General features: G+C 37.6%; 1 protein-coding gene across 1 annotated transcript in view; it reads right to left on the bottom strand.

Annotated features, from left to right (window-relative positions):
* The window catches only part of LOC128229569 (protein white-like), a 249,223-nt gene that overhangs the window by 17,213 nt on the left and 212,953 nt on the right, over window positions 1-19,057 (bottom strand). The window lies entirely within an intron of this gene.

A 19,057-nucleotide genomic window follows, 5' to 3' on the forward strand; every position in this document is an offset into this window, starting at 1 on the left:
CCGATGTTGAGGCGTATATACATATATATATATTATTAACATAGTGGTTCAGACCTCATGTGACACTTAATATTCCTATACCTTTCTTTTTTAATGTAAAAATACAAGTCTTAAATCCAAGGGACATTAATGATTGGAGGCCATTTTTTCACGGTCACTCTGGTTGTCTCCCTTGACCCGAGTTGGTTCCCTGCTTCCAGTATATTAGTGTTAACTAAACTGATCCAATAGTTTACATGTATACATGTATATTTAATCCACATCCACGTTGACAATCAGAAGACTTTCGTTTACTTGTACTACAATACTTTTTACTTTAGCACAGGAAATGTCTCATTTTAAACAATGTCTAGAATAATTATACAGAACACAATGTATGTACATACATGTATAATAATTATACAGAACACAATGTATGTATATCCATGTATAATAATTATACAGAACACAATGTATGTATATACATGTATAATAATTATACAGAACACAATGTATGTATATATATGTATAATAATTATACAGAACACAATGTATGTATATACATGTATAATAATTATACAGAACACAATGTATGTATATCCATGTATAATAATTATACAGAACAGAATGTATGTATATCTATGTATAATAATTATGAATTTGAATATGTTGTTTTATACAATGTATGCATAAATTTCTGAATGTTTATATTATGCACCAGTCGATTGTAACCACGCCCCCTCTCCCCCTCCTCCAGGTCCGGTGGAATACCGGGGACAGCCGGGGAAATGGGCCGTGTTTTTACCTTTCAGGTGGCCTCGCAGTGCCGGATGGATGCGGTGTTTTGTCTTCGCGCCAAAAATAGCGGGGTGAATTGACCTTACTTAGAGTCCTATGGGTGTGGGGGATTTTGCGGGGATTTTACCAGCAGTTCGTCCCCGCAGGACGGGCAATTTACCCGGGCTTGACTTGACCGACAATCAAAGTCCCCGCTATTCTCCGGACTCGGGGGGTCGTGATTACAATTGACAGGTGCATTATCAGTATTGTTTTATTTCGTAGCCATCGCGACTGCCACCTTAACAATAGCTTGCTTTTCATGTTGTATCATACGAGCATACCGTGAATAAAATTATCTCTGTTAGGTATAAAAGTATTGTGTTCACACACGTTATTAAGTAAAGGTCAGGCTGTTGTTAGTTGTAGCTATATTATAGCCGTCCATTTATTCTTATTTTTGTTTTCATTTTGTGCACAAACTTGCGAATAACTTTAAACAAACCTAAAAACTTATCAAGACATACATGGATTTCCCCATAGAATACGTTTAAGAAGGTTACCAAAATAAATGATTTAATAGGATGCATCTAATTATGGTTTGTTTCCAAAGTCAAACTTTAGACACACACGCACAGACAAACACTATTATTAAATAACAAATAACTAAGAATCATGTTTTAATTTATTCCATTCGTTTTACAAACATAAATAGTGTGAAAGATGGTATAATTTCGAAAGGTAATGGAAATTAGCAAAAATTGATCATCACACCTCAAATAAAAAGTTGGAGTAAAATGAACATTTGCAGTTTTGCCACTAGACTTGCGACTGTTCGTATTCATTGCCCTCGTGCAGCTGGTGTTTAAATCGGAAAACCGCTGATACATCAAAATAAACGTATGGCCCATTTGAAAAATAGTGCCATCAACATAGGACAAAATATAATTTCGACCACTATAGCATGTTTTATGACCAGAGTTCGTGTATACAAACAAAAATAATTATAAATGTTCAAAGCAAATGCTGGAATAGTAGCAAAATTTCGTGAAGATTTTGGTATTGTTGTTCAGAGACAGCCGCTTTTAACATCGCCAGCTAAAATACACAAGAATTAGCATTTAAAAGACTAACATTAGCCAAAAGGTTTTGGAGGGGAGGCCTTAACCTCCTTTCCAAAAGCGGGGTGGGTTGGGGGGGGGGGCTGTAAGTATCCCTATAGCGTCTATTAAACACATTCAGTGCACTGTTTTACATGCTAGATTTCATCCATTTTTTAAAAAATGAGAGCGGGGAGAGGGGTGACTTATTTATTTTTTATTTATCTTAGAAGACTGGTTCAATTGAATATGTGTTCATGCTCTTTTTTATTGCATAGGAGACCATATACGCGAATTTCTTGACGGACCATAAACACGATCGTAACCATTCTTCCATTTTTACAGGTAAATGATACATGTAGGTATGAATAAACGCCGGTCCCGGTCAGTACCGGACCGGTACGCAAGTACAGATCATAGTTCATTATTTTCATTAAAGTCAACAAATTTAAGGGGCGGTGAAAAAAGAGGGGGCGTGCGGGGATGAAAATATAGCAATTCATTTCAGTAGTCGCCCAATAATGCTTGCGCTCGAGAGATAAGCTGAATAACTTTAAAGTCACCGTCCGTCATGACATAGGAGTGATTACGAAACACTCGGTCCTATTCATTTATGTTCCAGCAATCGATAGTTGGCTAGTATTTGTATATATTACAACGGACTTATAAACCGTGATTTTACTTAGAATTTCTTCTTGTTATCGGGAAATTACAGGAAACAGATTTCTGCGCATTTCTCTCACCCGTACATCCGTATATAAACATCTTAACGTTCAACTAAGAATAATAAAACTGTCTTAACCTGCGTGTAAATGGATGTTACTGCCCATTGTGTTAAGAGGTGAATGTGAAAAGGTTCTAAGTGACATTAAATAAACAAGCAGATAGAACATTTTCCCTTACACCTCTCGATATACAATAATGTACCAATCAGTTGTAACCACGGGTCCTCCCAGGTCCGGGGGTATCCCGGGGGTAGCGGGGGGAAACGGGCCGTGTTTTTACCTCTCAGGTGGCCCCACAGTGTCGGGTAAATGCTGTGGTTTAGTCATCGCGCCAAAAATAGCGGGCAATGGGCCTTATCAGGGCCCCTGCGGTGCGTGGGCATTTGGCAGAGATTTTACCAGCAGCTCGTCCCCGCAGACCGGGATTTTTACCCGAGCTTTGCTGGACCGAAAGTAAAAGTCCCCGCAGGTTCCCCGGACCGGGGGGTCCATGGTTACAATTGACAGGTGCATAACGCATGAAGGTGTTCGTATGTTGTTGATATAAAAACTTGAACAAAGTATGGTGTGTATACAGTACAAAACAATTTCTCAAAACGTACGCACTGTATAATGTAGTGTGTAATAGAATAATTATGTCAACTTAAACTTATCAAAACAGAAAGAGTTTAAGCAATAACTTTTAAGACCGTTACCGTAACAACGAAGCGACTTCCGGAACAGTGCCATTTCTGTCATCATGCTTGTTAAGGTATTCCGCAAAACATTCCACTTTTCGTTCAACTGGATTATGATACATGTTAATCCCTTCAACGTGATTTTCATCCGTGTTTAAATAATGGGTTAATTAACCTAAACTACTAGCTACACACGCACAAGGAGATTTTTACTTGTTGCTAGTTTAAATTCGTGCTAACGATACTGGTAGTATAATCTTGAATCAAATGATAAAACACAGGTTTTCGTTATCCAGAAAGCAATAATCTTTAACTCGTAATGTTAATTAACACTGCGCGAATGAAATGAGATATTTTACATGCAGCGTCACAACCATATTTACAATGTTGTTTCATTTTCCGTGAAGCAATCACATATTCCCCTTATATATTTTAGGAAACTCTCGCTGTTAAAAATCCTTCCCATAGTAAATAAACTGTTAAAACTGACAGGTCGCGATACCATCCTACTTTTTAACCATTTTAGCAATACATGTATACATATAAACACCAATACAACAGTAACATCCTACAGCCAGCAACACATGTTCCTTAAGGAATGACGTCACCATTACGTCATATGTACTTCCGTTGTGTGGAAAATTCTCAAAAAAAAAAAAGTTCTTATGATTGATAGACATGATTTCACATGCTCAATACACTGTAAATCAAAACTATCATTATTCCTGAAACTTTTATACCTTAAGTATCTATTCTTGCTTGATTTATCATTTAGAGTAGAGATTAAAGCATAAACCGCTGCCCTATAGTTGAAAGGTCATTTTGGAAGATCTGTCATGGCGGACGGTGCAATTTTTAGAGTTTGTTTTTCAAGTGGAGTGATTATTCTTAGGAATAACTTGACCCCCCCCCTTTTTTATTGGCTTAAAAGGTAATTTAAAGCTTGTACTTTAAGAATATATGTGGTTATCATAGCCTGCATTCGCTCGAAATGCCTTTAAATGTTGTCTAAAAATTATAATTTTTCATTGAATTATATAGGGAATAACAATGGTGGTGTGTAACCTTAATATAGGCGTTCCATCTTTTAACCTTGCGTGAACTGTCTTGTTGCTTGGCCGAAGGGATATTGATGATCAATAGTCAAATTTTCATGAATATTCATATGCTACATCAATGAACTAATTAATTAACACCACCTGTTGTTGGAAATAATCATATAGACGATGCGATGTTTAAAGTTCAGCATATTCATAAAATATAGATTTATAAGATTATTGATATTAATAATCCTTCCTCATCTCATGAATTATAAAATGATACACTAGCGGATCCAAGAGGGACGCAAACGCCGCCCCCCCCCCCCCCCTTAAGAATTGTCCAAGTAATAATATACGCCCAAAATGTACCATTTCGGACTAGAAATTGTTAAATTGGGGGAGTACTCCATAACCGCCCTGCCAACACTTTAAGCCAAATATAATTCCGTTCTGAGGGAGGGGCGCACGTCAAAAGGTTATGTCCCTAAGTTACGCCCCTCTAGCACCGAGTCATGGATCCTACCCTGAGCTATTTCATTTATCGAATTTTGTATTTGTTAGATTTTCGTCAATGTTGATTGATTGGTGTTTATTCAGATTGAAACACACCAAATATAAACACAGTGTTTGCACTCAGAGTACATTAAACAATAGACATTAGGCTAAAGGATGGTTCATAAAGCTTAAACCCTAATTTTATTAAACTCAAATATAAAACACTAACTCATACATCAAATACAAGTTTCATTATAATGCTTTTAGAAACATATACGGTTGACAACACAGTTTCACGGCGTCAAAAATATTTGCATGTTTATCTGGCTTCGTGATCTATCATTCATTCACAGCAATGTTTCCCGCTTTTTAAGGGGAGGGGTTGGAGCGGGGGATCTAGCATTAATTTACAGCAATGTTTTTCGCTTTACAAGGGGGAATATCATTCATTCACAGCAATGTTTTCCGCTTTTTAAGGTCGGGGTGGGGGGTGGGGGTGAAGGGGATGATTTGGGGCAGAAATGTTCTCATGAAATTAATATGAATACTTATTCAATAATTAACACATACAAGAATACATTAAATTGTTGCTCAGCAATTAGCTCGATAAAAATGTGTCATGATCACGTAAGGAGATCCAGGTCTTCAGTGTTTAATAAGAATATGTGATGGAATTAAATAAAACCGCGGCCCCTTTGAACAAAAAATGGTAAACATGGGAATTCAAGCTGAACTCTCATAGATTGACTGTGTTGCCACCTATTTGTTTAGTCTTGGAACGACCAAAAATTTACATTAATATCTGATGTGATATCAGTGAAATACAACTGCCGAGAAAAAATCAGATAGAGGTTTTTCCTATTCACATTCAAAAACTGACGTTTTATTGCTAAAGGTGTTACTAACGCTTTTAGTAAAATTAAATATTTGTCAGTTTACCAAACGATTGATATCTTTTCAATTGTGAGTTATCTTATAAAACTGAATTGAAGAGACTGGTGCCAAAATCATCTGATTCTGGGACAAAAATATGCAAAAACGGTTAATCTGTGAGAGTGCAACCTAGCATGAGCAACCTTGCCCAACAACTTTCTAAACTATCTAAACCAGTTAAGGTAAATAGTAAAAGACTCAATTCGACTACCTTGATCACTCATTTGACACGAACCAGTGGCGGGTCTTTTGTGGGTGGGACACAATGGCCCGTGCTTACTCACCCCCTCCTCCCTCCACCCCCATCCCCTTGCCCGACAAATGAACCCTAAACAAACATCTTATTATAGCTTTAAATAGACATTTTAGACATTTTTACAATAAAACGCTGATATGTAAAGTATCGCTAAGGGCAGTAAATCTAACATTACTATAGTTCTGTTGACGCATCATCGTTATTCTCCCTTTCTCCTCCATTCCATTATTTTCGCAATGGGCAGTAAATATAACATTACTATAGTTCTGTTGACGCATCATCGTTATTCTCCCTTTCACTTCCATACCGTTATGTTCGCAAAGGGCAGTAAATCTAACATTACTATAGTTCTGTTGACGCATCATCGTTATTCTCCCTTTCTCCTCCATTCCATTATTTTCGCAAAGGGCAGTAAATATAACATTACTATAGTTCTGTTGACGCATCATCGTTATTCTCCCTTTCACTTCCATACCATTATGTTCGCAAAGGGCAGTAAATATAACATTACTATCGTTCTGTTGACGCATCATCGTTATTCTCCCTTTCACTTCCATACCGTTATGTTCGCAAAGGGCAGTAAATCTAACATTACTATAGTTCTGTTGACGCATCATCGTTATTCTCCCTCTCTTCCATACCATTATGTTCGCAAAGGGCAGTAAATATAACATTACTATCGTTCTGTTGACGCATCATCGTTATTCTCCCTTTCTCATAAAATGCGTTCGTATTACTTGGTGCAAATCATTCGGAGCTCCTCGGTCATTTTTTTTAGAAAACAACCTCGGATGTATGCCGGTACATCAGTTGAAGTAGTTTTTAATATTTTTTTTTATTATTTTAATCATTAATTATAAGTAGTGTTTTAGAGTTGTATTAATTGACTTAGTATAATTGATTGCCAGTAAAGTGTATTATTGCAAAAATAATTAAGATACCCAACAGTTAAGTCATTAAGTTTAACTGCTAAATAAAATTACTACGCGATCTACTTGCAGCGGACTTAAACGTATTGCTTTTTGAGTAAGTAAGCCGTCCAAATAAATCCGAGATTGTTTTCGATAAATATGGCCGAGGAGCTCCGAATGGATGCAAATACATTCATTTGGGTATATACACACCGACCTAGCTGGTCTTTCTAAATTTAACATATCCCTTAACCCCCCCCCAAAAAAAAACAAAAAAAAAAACAACTACCACCTACAGTATGACAAATTTGGCAAGGCCTTATAAAGTCTAATCAAAGGGCAGTAGCTGTAGTATATAAAACATTACTACAGTGTGTAGTGTGTGCTATACCCCTGACCTAGGTGTGGGCTACAGGCAAATATCCCGCTATTCCCCGAACCTGGGGTGCGTGGGTACAGTCAATGTCCCCGCTATTCCCCGAACCTGGGGTGCGTGGCTGCAGTCAAACTCCCCGCTATTCCCCGAACCTGAGGTGCGTGGGTACAGTCAAAGTCCCCGCTATTCCCCCAACCTGGGTGCGTGGGTACAGTCAAAGTTCCCGCTTTTCCCCTGACCTGGGTGTGTGGGTACAGGCAAAGATCCCGCTATTCCCCGAACCTGGGGTGCGTGGGTACAGTCAATGTCCCCGATATTCCCCGAACCTGGGGTGCGTGGATACAGTCAAAGTCCCCGCTATTCCCCGAACCTGAGGTGCGTGGGTACAGTAAATGTCCCTGCTTCTCCCCGAACCTGGGGTGCGTGGGTACAGTCAAAGTCCCCGCTATTCCCCTGACCTGGGTGTGTGGGTACAGGCAAAGATCCCGCTATTCCCCGAACCTGGGATGCATGAGTACAGTCAATGTCCCCGCTTTTCCCCACACCTTAGGGCGTGGATACAGTCAATGTCCCCGATATTCCCCGAACCTGGGGTGCGTGGGTACAGTCAAAGTCCCCGCTATTCCCAGAACCTGGGGGCGTGGGAACAGTCAAAATCCGCGCTATTTCCCGGACCTTGGGTGCGTGGTTACAGTCAATGTCCCCGCTATTCCCCGGACCTGGGGGCGTGGGTAAAGTCAAAGTCCCCGCTATATCCCGGACCTTGGGGCGTGGGTACAGTCAAAGTCCCCGCTATTCCCCGGACCGGGTGTAAGGGGAGGCGTGGTTACACTTGACACTTGTGCATTATAAACAGTGAGGTCTCCTATGTCGATTTCTATATGTTAGTCCAATACTTAAACATGAAAAATAGATTATATTTAATGGATAAAACATGTATAAACATATTGTAAAGTATCTTATTTTATTTGTTTTAATTGACGATATGATGAATAAATATATATTTTGCAAAGCTTTTGTCATGGTTATGTTTCATTCAGTGACTACCTTACTAAAATATTACGTTTTGAGCATCTGAAATGTAAACATGCTGGTAGTTTGTTTACGTATTTAAATAGCGTATCCGATTACACACATCAAAGTTATAACAGGAATATATAATAAATCATCACAGTGTCTTAGCTTGCGCAACACTGATCACGACGATTTTGAAAAATAATAATATAATTTGTTTAAGCTAAGGCCAATAAAAAATAATTCCTAAAAGATTTTAAATTATTCTCTTTTTAAATTCGGTCGAGGGGTTGGGGAGGGGGGAGGGGGTTAGTTATGTTTAATAAAAAAAAAATTCTTTTTTTTAATGACTGTTTCATCAATGTTCTGATGTTTTCATGCTATTTCTTATTGCATATTTATGTTTTTTCTTGACGAACTAGGAACAGCATCGTAACAATTCACTACTTTTACATGTAAATGTTTATATTGACACCGGATGGTATGAATGAATGAAATCCGTTCCGGGACAGCATCGGTCCGATACGCAAATACAGATCCCAGTTGAACATTTTTATTTGAGTCAATAAAATTTCAGGGGCGGCGCAAAGAAAGAAAGAGCGGGTATGAAAAACTAGCTATAAATTGAAGGTCGCCTACCAAAATGATTTATAGATCGTTTATTGGATTACATGCCGTCCCATATTTAATGCTGCACTCTCACAGATATACCGTTTTTACATTTATTTTGTATTTTTTGTCTTGGAAAGAGCAAATATTTGCGTAAAAAATCGGCAAACCAATAATAAAAGATTGCTGACAAAAGATCAGATCGCAGATTTTTATATTTCCGTTCGAAAATTAATATTTTTTCACTTTCAATATTTGAACAACTGTAGCCTTTATGCCTTTAGATAACATTGTGCATAATTCCTTTATATAACAGAAACAATCAATCGGACGAGTTCTACCTTTTAACCTCCAATATTTATGCGTCCGTGAAGTAATGTACCCGTATTAGTTAAGGGTATTTTATTTCAGTCAGCGCGACATCATATCGGATTTCAAGTCGTATGTTTCCAAACTTAAGTCATAAATTTCATCATATCCAATGACACCGTTCCAGAATTTAACCATAATCTAGAACATCAAGAAACGGCACTTCTGTTATCATATAACGGCTTACAAAGTCTGCTAGAGGCTTAGATGTCTGTTTAAATGTCAGGCATATCCACAAGGAGTTTTGCTTATAACTTATTGAAAGATGCACTCTTACTCCCAGATAAGAGTTACCACAATTTATAATATTGTTTTAATATTCAAGAAAGGATGAATAAATGTCGAAAACAATGGTTGTTATAAAGGATGCCGAGTTTGATTTGAAAGAAATTAGCATAAAACACGCTATTTATACCTTATGAGACTATTGTAGATCACTGTAAATCTTTTTACATTCACCAATCATTTAATACTGCTGCGCTTTCTGCTATTAATTAAACTGTTACAATCTTGTTATCAGTAATTCATAGTTTCCATAAATGCATTATTTAGTAAGTAGTTAAAGGTTTATCAGTCAAAATGGATGTTTGTTATACATGTTTATGTATTGATTTTGAATGAGAGTGTCACTTTAATATTGCTGGGTATAAACTGCGCTATAGCACTGGATTTCCGTTTCTGCTTATAACATTCAATCATTGTGGTGCTATGTTTAATAACCCATGTTTTACTAGAACAACTTGGAAATCAGTTTAGTCTTGAGTGTAATATATAGTATATTGTATATCTTCCCACCCCAGAAGTAGATACAAAAAATTGGCCATGCTGGAAAGCTTTGCATTACCAACGGTCAAAGATAGAAAAAAGTAATCACATGGAACTACTTTTTGCACTACGCTCAAAGGGGTTCCACCGAAAATATACATTTTTACCTTATTTTGATTAACTGAAATGGGAGAAAAAGAACGTACCATGGCCGATCGTGATTGATTTGTTTTGCGCAACCCATCGCGCAGGTTGTTCACAGGAAACTCGTTTAACCTCGTTTTCGAAAAAAAAAACTACGCTCGTTTCGGATGAACCTAGCTTACACTCACAGCCATGGCATATACTAATACACTGTAATAGTTTGATATATACGGATAATAAACATCACCGATAGACAGAAGCTATATTTATAATGTTACTGAGTGTTGCACTCGAAACAAACTGCATGAATTTATTATAATTTACTTTTTGAAACGTCTCGTAAAAAACAGTGTTATTATTTGCTTTATCGATAAAATCATTGACATATTTGTCTACTAGCTACAAAACAAAATTATGTCATTTATGATGTCAAAACAATCAGGATATCCTTTATTATTAAAAGGCCGAAACAATGTATGTTGACACACAATTTGACTCTGGTTGGCCTGCCTTATGTTAACGAACAACTCGGCTATGGTGGGCCTGCCTCATGTTAACGAACAGTTCGGCTGTGGTGAGCCTGGCTCATGTTAACGAACAACTCGGCTATGGTGGGCCTGCCTCATGTTAACGAACAACTCGGCTATGGTGGGCCTGCTTCATGTTAACGAACAACTCGGCTATGGTGGGCCTGCCTCATGTTAACGAACAACTCGGCTATGGTGGGCCTGCCTCATGTTAATGAACAGTTCGGCTATGGTGGGCCTGCTTCATGTTAACGAACAACTCGGCTATGGGTGGCCTGCCTCATGTTAACGAACAACTCGGCTATGGTGGGCCTGCCTCATGTTAACGAACAACTCGGCTATGGTGGGCCTGCCTCATGTTAACGAACAACTCGGCTATGGTGGGCCTGCCTCATGTTAACGAACAGTTCGGCTATGGTGGGCTTCCCTCATGTTAACGAACAACTCGGCTATGGTGGGCCTGCCTCATGTTAACGAACAACTCGGCTATGGGTGGCCTGCCTCATGTTTACGAACAACTCGGCTGTGGTGGGCCTGCCCCATGTTAACGAACAGTTCGGCTATGGTTGGCTTCCCTCATGTTAACGAACAACTCGGCTATGGTGAGCCTGCCTCATGTTAACGAACAGTTCGGCTATGGTGGTCCTTCCTCATGTTAACGAACAACTCGGTTATGGTGAGCCTACCTCATGTTAACGAACAACTCGGCTATGGTGGCCTGCCTCATGTTAACGAACAACTCGGCTATGGTTGGCCTGCCTCATGTTAACGAACAACTCGGCTATGGTGGGCCTGCCTCATGTTAACGAACAGTTCGGCTATGGTGGGCCTGCTTCATGTTAACGAACAACTCGGCTATGGTGGGCCTGGCTCATGCTAACGAACAATTCGGCTATGGTGGGCCTGCCTCATGTTAACGAACAACTTGGCTATTGTGTGCCTGCCTCATGTTAACGAACAGTTCGGCTATGGTGGGCCTGCCTCATGTTAACGAACATTTCGGCTATGGTGGGCCTGCCTCATGTTAACTAGCAACTCGGCTATGGTGGGCCTATCTAATGTCAAATGCTCATGTTTTTTATAATACGGGGACGTAAACTCTCCAGATTGCGGACGGGTTCGTTCATAGCTGTGTCATTTAACGAATAAAGAACAATATTTGAGCAACCGTCGAAAGCAACATTCAATAAAACAGCATTGTCATTTTGCGAACATAAAAACCGTGCATAGGACGATATTTGAGCGCCTTAAAGGAGACAATTTTTTTTAATTGAAATTGGACTCTATTTAATAAAATGTTTAAAACATGGAACGGGTTTATATTTTTTTATATAAACATGGAAAAAGTGGTTTGCTAAGCATGATGACATGAAATCTTAAACCGAGTTACATAAACTTAAGACCAGAAATAGAAATAATTATCATAATAATCCAAACTTTTATAAGCCATTCTAAAATAACAATGTTATCTTAAAAAGACTCGCTCATGTTTTTGTAAAATGCACTTTTTTGTATGACAAATAAATTGTGGCTGATCATTAGGAGTGTTAAAACTAAGATACTGACGACTGGAACCCTTCAACAAATGTTGATATATGCTCTAATATTGTCTTTGAAGTCCAATATTCGTTAGTAACGCTTTCTAACCAAAGGCTTAAAGGTTAAGTTATTCTTATGTTTGTGTATGAGTCCCTGTGGGCGTTTGGTTTTGATCTCAGTTGTCTTATACTTCATTGACTGTGCAGCCGTGGGTACGATCCAAGCTAAACTCAGAATATTATTTTATACTTGAAGTGTACTTTTTCTTAAGCTTCTGTATCAAAGAGTTAAATAAATATAATATTGTAAAAGTGTTTTCAGATGTATAACCTGGAAGAATTGTATTCAAAAAGTTGTATATGTTTATAATTAGTTGTGCCCCCCCCCCCCTCCCCATTTAGAAAGTTCTGGATCCGCCACTGATTGTAATAGTGTTTTCAGATGTATTATCATATATATTGATATCGACTTATGATGTTGAAATTGTGACAAAACATGAGCGAGTCCCTTTAAGGACAAACATGTTCTCTTATACTTAATATATTTATTTAGGTATTCATATTCGAACAGTGTAAAATTAAACGTTTAGTACTAAGAGAAGAGATAGTTTAATCTAAAAGGTATTTTTCTACTTCTCCAATTGCATTCACTGCATCATCATTATCATCATCACCACAACCACCACCACAACAACCACCAACACCACTATCACCACCACCATCACCACCACCACTACCACCACCACCACCACCACCATCACCACAACCATCACCACCACCACCACGACAAATACCAGAACCATCATCACCACCACCATCACCATAACCACTACCACCACCACCATCACCACCACCATCACCACCCCCATCATCACCACCACCATCACCACCATCATCACCACCACCACCACCCAACACCATCACAACCACCACCGCCACCACCACAACCACCACCATCACCATCACTACTACCACCACCACCACCACCACCACCATTGCCATCACCACCACCACCCCCACCATCATCACCACCATCACCACCATCACCACTACCACCACCACCACCACCTCCTTCACCACCACCACCACCACCACCACCACAACCACCACCATCACAAGCACCACCATCACCATCAACAATACCACCACCATCACCACCACCATCATCATCATAACCACCATCACCACCACCATCAACACCACCACCATCACCACTACCATCACCACCAACACCACCACCACAACCACCACCATTACCAGCACCACCAGTACCATCATCATCACCACCACTTCAACCACCAGCACCATCACCACTACCATCACCACCACCACCTACGACAATTTTCGTTGAAACGTGTTTCCGTACCCTAGTTGACCATACCTATTGCTTACAACTCGTTTGCTACAATACACAACGGAATGCCGTGAGAGCCATCGCCTGTGATTGTGTTGATCTGTAACGCGATACTCGATAGTTCGATATTGAAAACGCGAAATCATGAAACTACGAAAACGCGACAGTACGATGATAAAAACGCGACAGTACGAATACGAAAACGCGAAAATACGACAGTACGATGATAATAATGGGATATACTATCGTGTTTTCACCATCTTATTGTCGCATTTTCCGGCCATCGTGATATCGTGATTTCGCGTTTTCGTTATCGTTATATCGTACTGTCGGGTTTTCATAACCGTATTATCGTGTTATCGTACCGTCGGGTTTTCATCACCGTATTATCGTGTTTTCGTTATCGTACTGTCGGGTTTTCATCACCGTATTATCGTGTTTTCGATATCGTACTGTCGGGTTTTCATCACCGTATTATCGTGTTTTCGTTATCGTACTGTCGGGTTTTCATCACCGTATTATCGTGTTTTCGATATCGTACTGTCGGGTTTTCATCACCGTATTATCGTGTTTTCGTTATCGTACTGTCGGGTTTTTATCACCGTATTATCGTGTTTTCGTTATCGTACTGTCGGGTTTTCATCACCGTATTATCGTGTTTTCGTTATCGTACTGTCGGGTTTTTATCACCGTATTATCGTGTTTTCGTTATCGTACTGTCGCGTTTTCATCATCGTTCTATAGAGTATCGCGTTTCAGATCAACACATTCACAGGCGATGGCCCTAACGGCATTCCGTAATACACCGCCATTAAAAGTGTGCTTACGTGACTACAAGTAATTAGTGCACCAAGTTTGAACAGGAATGGGAAAGAGGAATTTCTCGAGACATCTTAAAGCTGTACTCTTATTCAAAATCAATACAAACACATGTATAACAAACATAAATTTTGACTGATAAACCTTTAACTACTTACTTAATAATGCATTTATGGAAAATATAACTTACTGATAACAAGATTGTAACCGTGTATTAAATAGATGAAAACGTGCAAATATTAAATGATTGGTGGATGCTAAAATATTTAGTGTGATCTACTATCGTCTCATAATGTAGAAATACCATGTTTTTTTGCACCTTTCTTTCAAATTAAACTTGGTATTCTTCATAAGTACCATTGTATTTGGGAATAGAAGTGCATCTTTAGAGCTGCACTCTCATAGATTAACCGATACGACAACTGTTTATGTTTTTTTGTCTCAGAATCAGCTAATTTTGACATCATTGCATTCAAATCAGTCATATATGATAACATAATATTATAATAGTACAGATCTCTATTGTTTCGAAAACTGCCGATTTTTTTAAGCGTTAGTGACACTTTTAGCCATAAAACCTAATTTTTCGAGCGTAAATTTTAAAAACTGCAATTTGATTTTTTTATCAGCAGTCTTATTTCGCCGGTTTTCAGACATGTTCGCACAATTTGGCTCATTCAAAGACAAGAACTTTTAAAAAAATGTCAAAATGGTCAATCTGTGATAGAGCAACTTTAAGCCTCTTATAACAGGATTAAGCTGGTTATATGTTTTTTTGATTTCTTTGATCCTCCCATTTTAAAAAGTCTTTCTCAGAAAGCAAGTTAAAAGATAATTCTTAAAAACTTCTTTTTTAGAAAGAAATCGAGTAAATGTAATGTATTTGTCTTAATTATATAAGGAACTTAAGTCTGTTATAAAGTTTGAAAGTTTTTATTAGACAAGGCTCATTTTGAGCTTCTGACAAAAATTCAATGAACAATATAAACACTAAAACATGTTTTAAAAAGAATAACAATGATAATGATAATGGGTAAGGAGGAATATACGAGATTATTTTATTCAAAGATGGAGAATGATATTATTATGATTATAAAATATATAATGTGAACAAGGAACACTGGCATAAAATATTATCTAAACAAAGACATTATATTTTTTTTACAGAATAAAGATAATCTTAACAAAGTTAGTTTATGTGTACTATTCATAAGCTGATCAAATTTTTAAGTGTTAGGATTATTGTAATAATAAGCGGCAATCTATTTTTTTTATCTGAATTGAAAAATGGACATTAGAAGATGTAGTGAAATTCATCATCTATGACATCGTGGTTGACATTGCATAAATTGCAAGTTCTACTATTTCTTTATATATTAAAAAATCTTCTTTTTTCAATGAGCAGTTTATGATTAACAATGCTTAAGAAGTTTCGAGAAATTGAGGAAAAGGTTTTTCCCCTTCTTTCATTGTCATAAGAACATATGCGTTTATTTTCAAAGACTGATTTTGAAATATAACTGATAACACGTGGGAAAGAATATAAGTATCTTCCATGGCCGAGAGTGTAAGATAGGTTCATTCCGACCCGAGCGTAGGGTGTTTTGCGAATACGAGTTTTACCGAGTTTCCGCAAAAAACCCTGCGCGAGGGTTGGGATGAACCTATCTTATACGAGCGGCTATGGTAGGTGCTTTTTCTCCCATCTCAGTTAAACAAAATAAAATAAAACTGTATTTTTTGCTGGAACTCTTTTGTGCATAGTGAAAATAATTGCGTATGTATATGTGATAATTCGTGGTTGTCATGGCTATGCGCGCAGTGATTCAGATTATGTTAATAGTCAAATCGGTCTTTAAATAGTTCTAAGAAGAGTGAAGCGTTAATTCTTAAAAGGTTCGCGAAAACTGTTTTATGGTAACATTTGAAGCGAGAAATAATTTATTTATTAGCGCCTTAAATATTGTCACAAGACATGGTTTCCATGATGCTACAGACGACAGTCTTCAACAAGGGAGGTAATTACAATGTGGTGACTATTAAAAAGGAGTTCCGTACGGGCATTTTATCTTCGCCCGTGGGCAAGATAAGAATTTCTAGCATGGTTAAATTATTGGATCTACTTATCTGAGGTATTCCATAAACGCATAAACATTTAAAGCGACTTTGCTAAAGGGAGACAATTCAAACACTGTATTACTTCAACTAAACAATGTGTTTACTTCCCTTTAAACAATCCTATTCTCTTCATGGAGTTTTAGATCAATACCAGGGACGGTTCCAGAATTTGAGTTCAGAGGGGGCGTAACTTAGGGGCAGAACCTTTTGACATCCGCCTCTCCCTAAGAACCCCAATTTAAGTAATTTAAAACCTTGGCTGGGGTGTGTGGGTGGAGGTCGGGGTGGGTGTGGGGGTTCTCCTCCGAGGATGTTTAACAATTTCTAGTCCGGGATTGTGCATTTTAGCGTAGTTTATTAATCTTTTTCTCTCAGACATTGACACGCGCCGCCCTTGAATCCGTTAGTGAATACATTCATACATAATTACACATTATTATATAATACAGGAAAACTATTGATGTCACGCATCACAAGGGTGCCATGAAAAGCTATCGTTAAGTAAGAAACAGAAATAAAAGAAAAATCATGTTGTTTCAAAATATTCAAAATAAATTAAAAATGTATAACCTGTCAGAGCTAAATAATAGCATTGTTCTATTTTCGTTTGCCTGCTTTTGTATTGATAAAATACACTTGTTAAACAAGTCGAATGACTAAATTTTTAACTGCGGTGGGGAGATGGTGCGAGCGTATTTGAAATGACAAAATGGAGATTAGTGGTCAATATAGTATTTTGTCCAATGTGAAGGCGGTTTTTCTTTTTTTTTCCAACCAAGAACAACAGCCTTATAACTATTTAGTCTTTTAGTGATCTACATTATATCGTGATAACCACACACTAACTGGATCATCCATTCTTTATATCTACCACTTGACTAAAAGCAATATCAACTGACTGTTGATTTACGGAAATAAATGTATGACAAAGCTTAAGAAATACTGCCTTCTCATTGGACAAGTTATAATGTTTATCAATAAGTATATTTTCAGTACATTCGACTAAATGTTGTACTCATGCAAATTTGATTTCAATTTATGAATATCAAGGCTACGATTGTATTCAGATAATTTGTATAGCAATGCAGATTCCATCATAGTCTACATAAATTACCTAAACAAATATTTTTACAACAGAGCCAATTGTGTTTACAAAGTTCGACTAATACAAATATGGCCTTAACCGCATTCAATATTCCATAATGATTTATCGCAACACACTACCGACAGAACAACCAAAGTCGTGTGCAAATATTCCATTATGATATATCGTAATTATGCAGAACTCAGCTACTGACTAAACGACCAAAGTCGTACGCAATATTCCATTATGATATATCGAAAACTGCAAAACTCAACTACCGACTGGTCGACCAAAGTCGTACGCAATATTTCATTATGATAAATCGAAAAATGCAAAACTCAACTATCGACAAGACGACCAAAGTCGTACGTAATATTTCATTTCATGGTAGCTCTCCTCCGAGAAAATTTTAACAATTTCTAATCCGAAATGGTGCATTTTATAAGTAGTTTATTCCGTTTTTTTCTCTCCGATATCGACAAAAAGTAAACTTGGCGCAGTGAAATGAGTATGAGTTAAGCATGCTAAAATCGATTTAAGTTAAATTATAAATATATTGTTTAAAAGTAAGAATCACAAATAAACGAAACAATCATATAGTATTTCGAAAAAATGCAGACCTCAACAACCGACTGAACGACCAAAGTCGTAAACAATATTCCATTATTATATATCGTTATTATGAAGAACTCAGCTACTGACTGAACGACCAAAGTCGTACGCAATATTCCATTATTATATAACGTAATTATGAAGAACTCAGCTACTGACTGAACGGCCAAAGTCGTAAACAATATTCCATTATTATATATCGTTATTATGAAGAACTCAGCTACTGACTGAACGACCAAAGTCGTACGCAATATTCCAATATTATATATCGTTATTATGAAGAACTCAGCTACTGACTGAACGACCAAAGTCGCACGCAATATTCCATTATTATATATCGTTATAATGAAGAACTCAGCTACTGACTGAACGACCAAAGTCGCACGCAATATTCCATTATTATATATCGTTATTATGAAGATCTCTATAACTCGCTGAACGACCAAAGTCGCACGCAATATTCCATTATTATATATCGTTATTATGAAGAACTCAGCTACTGACTGAACGACCAAAGTCGCACGCAATATTCAATTATTATATATCGTTATTATAAAGATCTCTATAACTGACTGAACGACCAAAGTCGCACGCAAAATTCCATTATTATATATCGTTATAATGAAGAACTCAGCTACTGACTGAACGACCAAAGTCGCACGCAATATTCCATTATTATATATCGTTATTATGAAGAACTCAGCTACTGACTGAACGACCAAAGTCGCACGCAATATTCCATTATTATATATCGTTATAATGAAGAACTCAGCTACTGACTGAACGACCAAAGTCGCACGCAATATTCCATTATTATATATCGTTATAATGAAGA

The sequence above is a fragment of the Mya arenaria genome, chromosome 1, assembly GCF_026914265.1.
Source record: "Mya arenaria isolate MELC-2E11 chromosome 1, ASM2691426v1".
In the NCBI taxonomy this organism is placed as follows: domain Eukaryota; kingdom Metazoa; phylum Mollusca; class Bivalvia; order Myida; family Myidae; genus Mya; species Mya arenaria.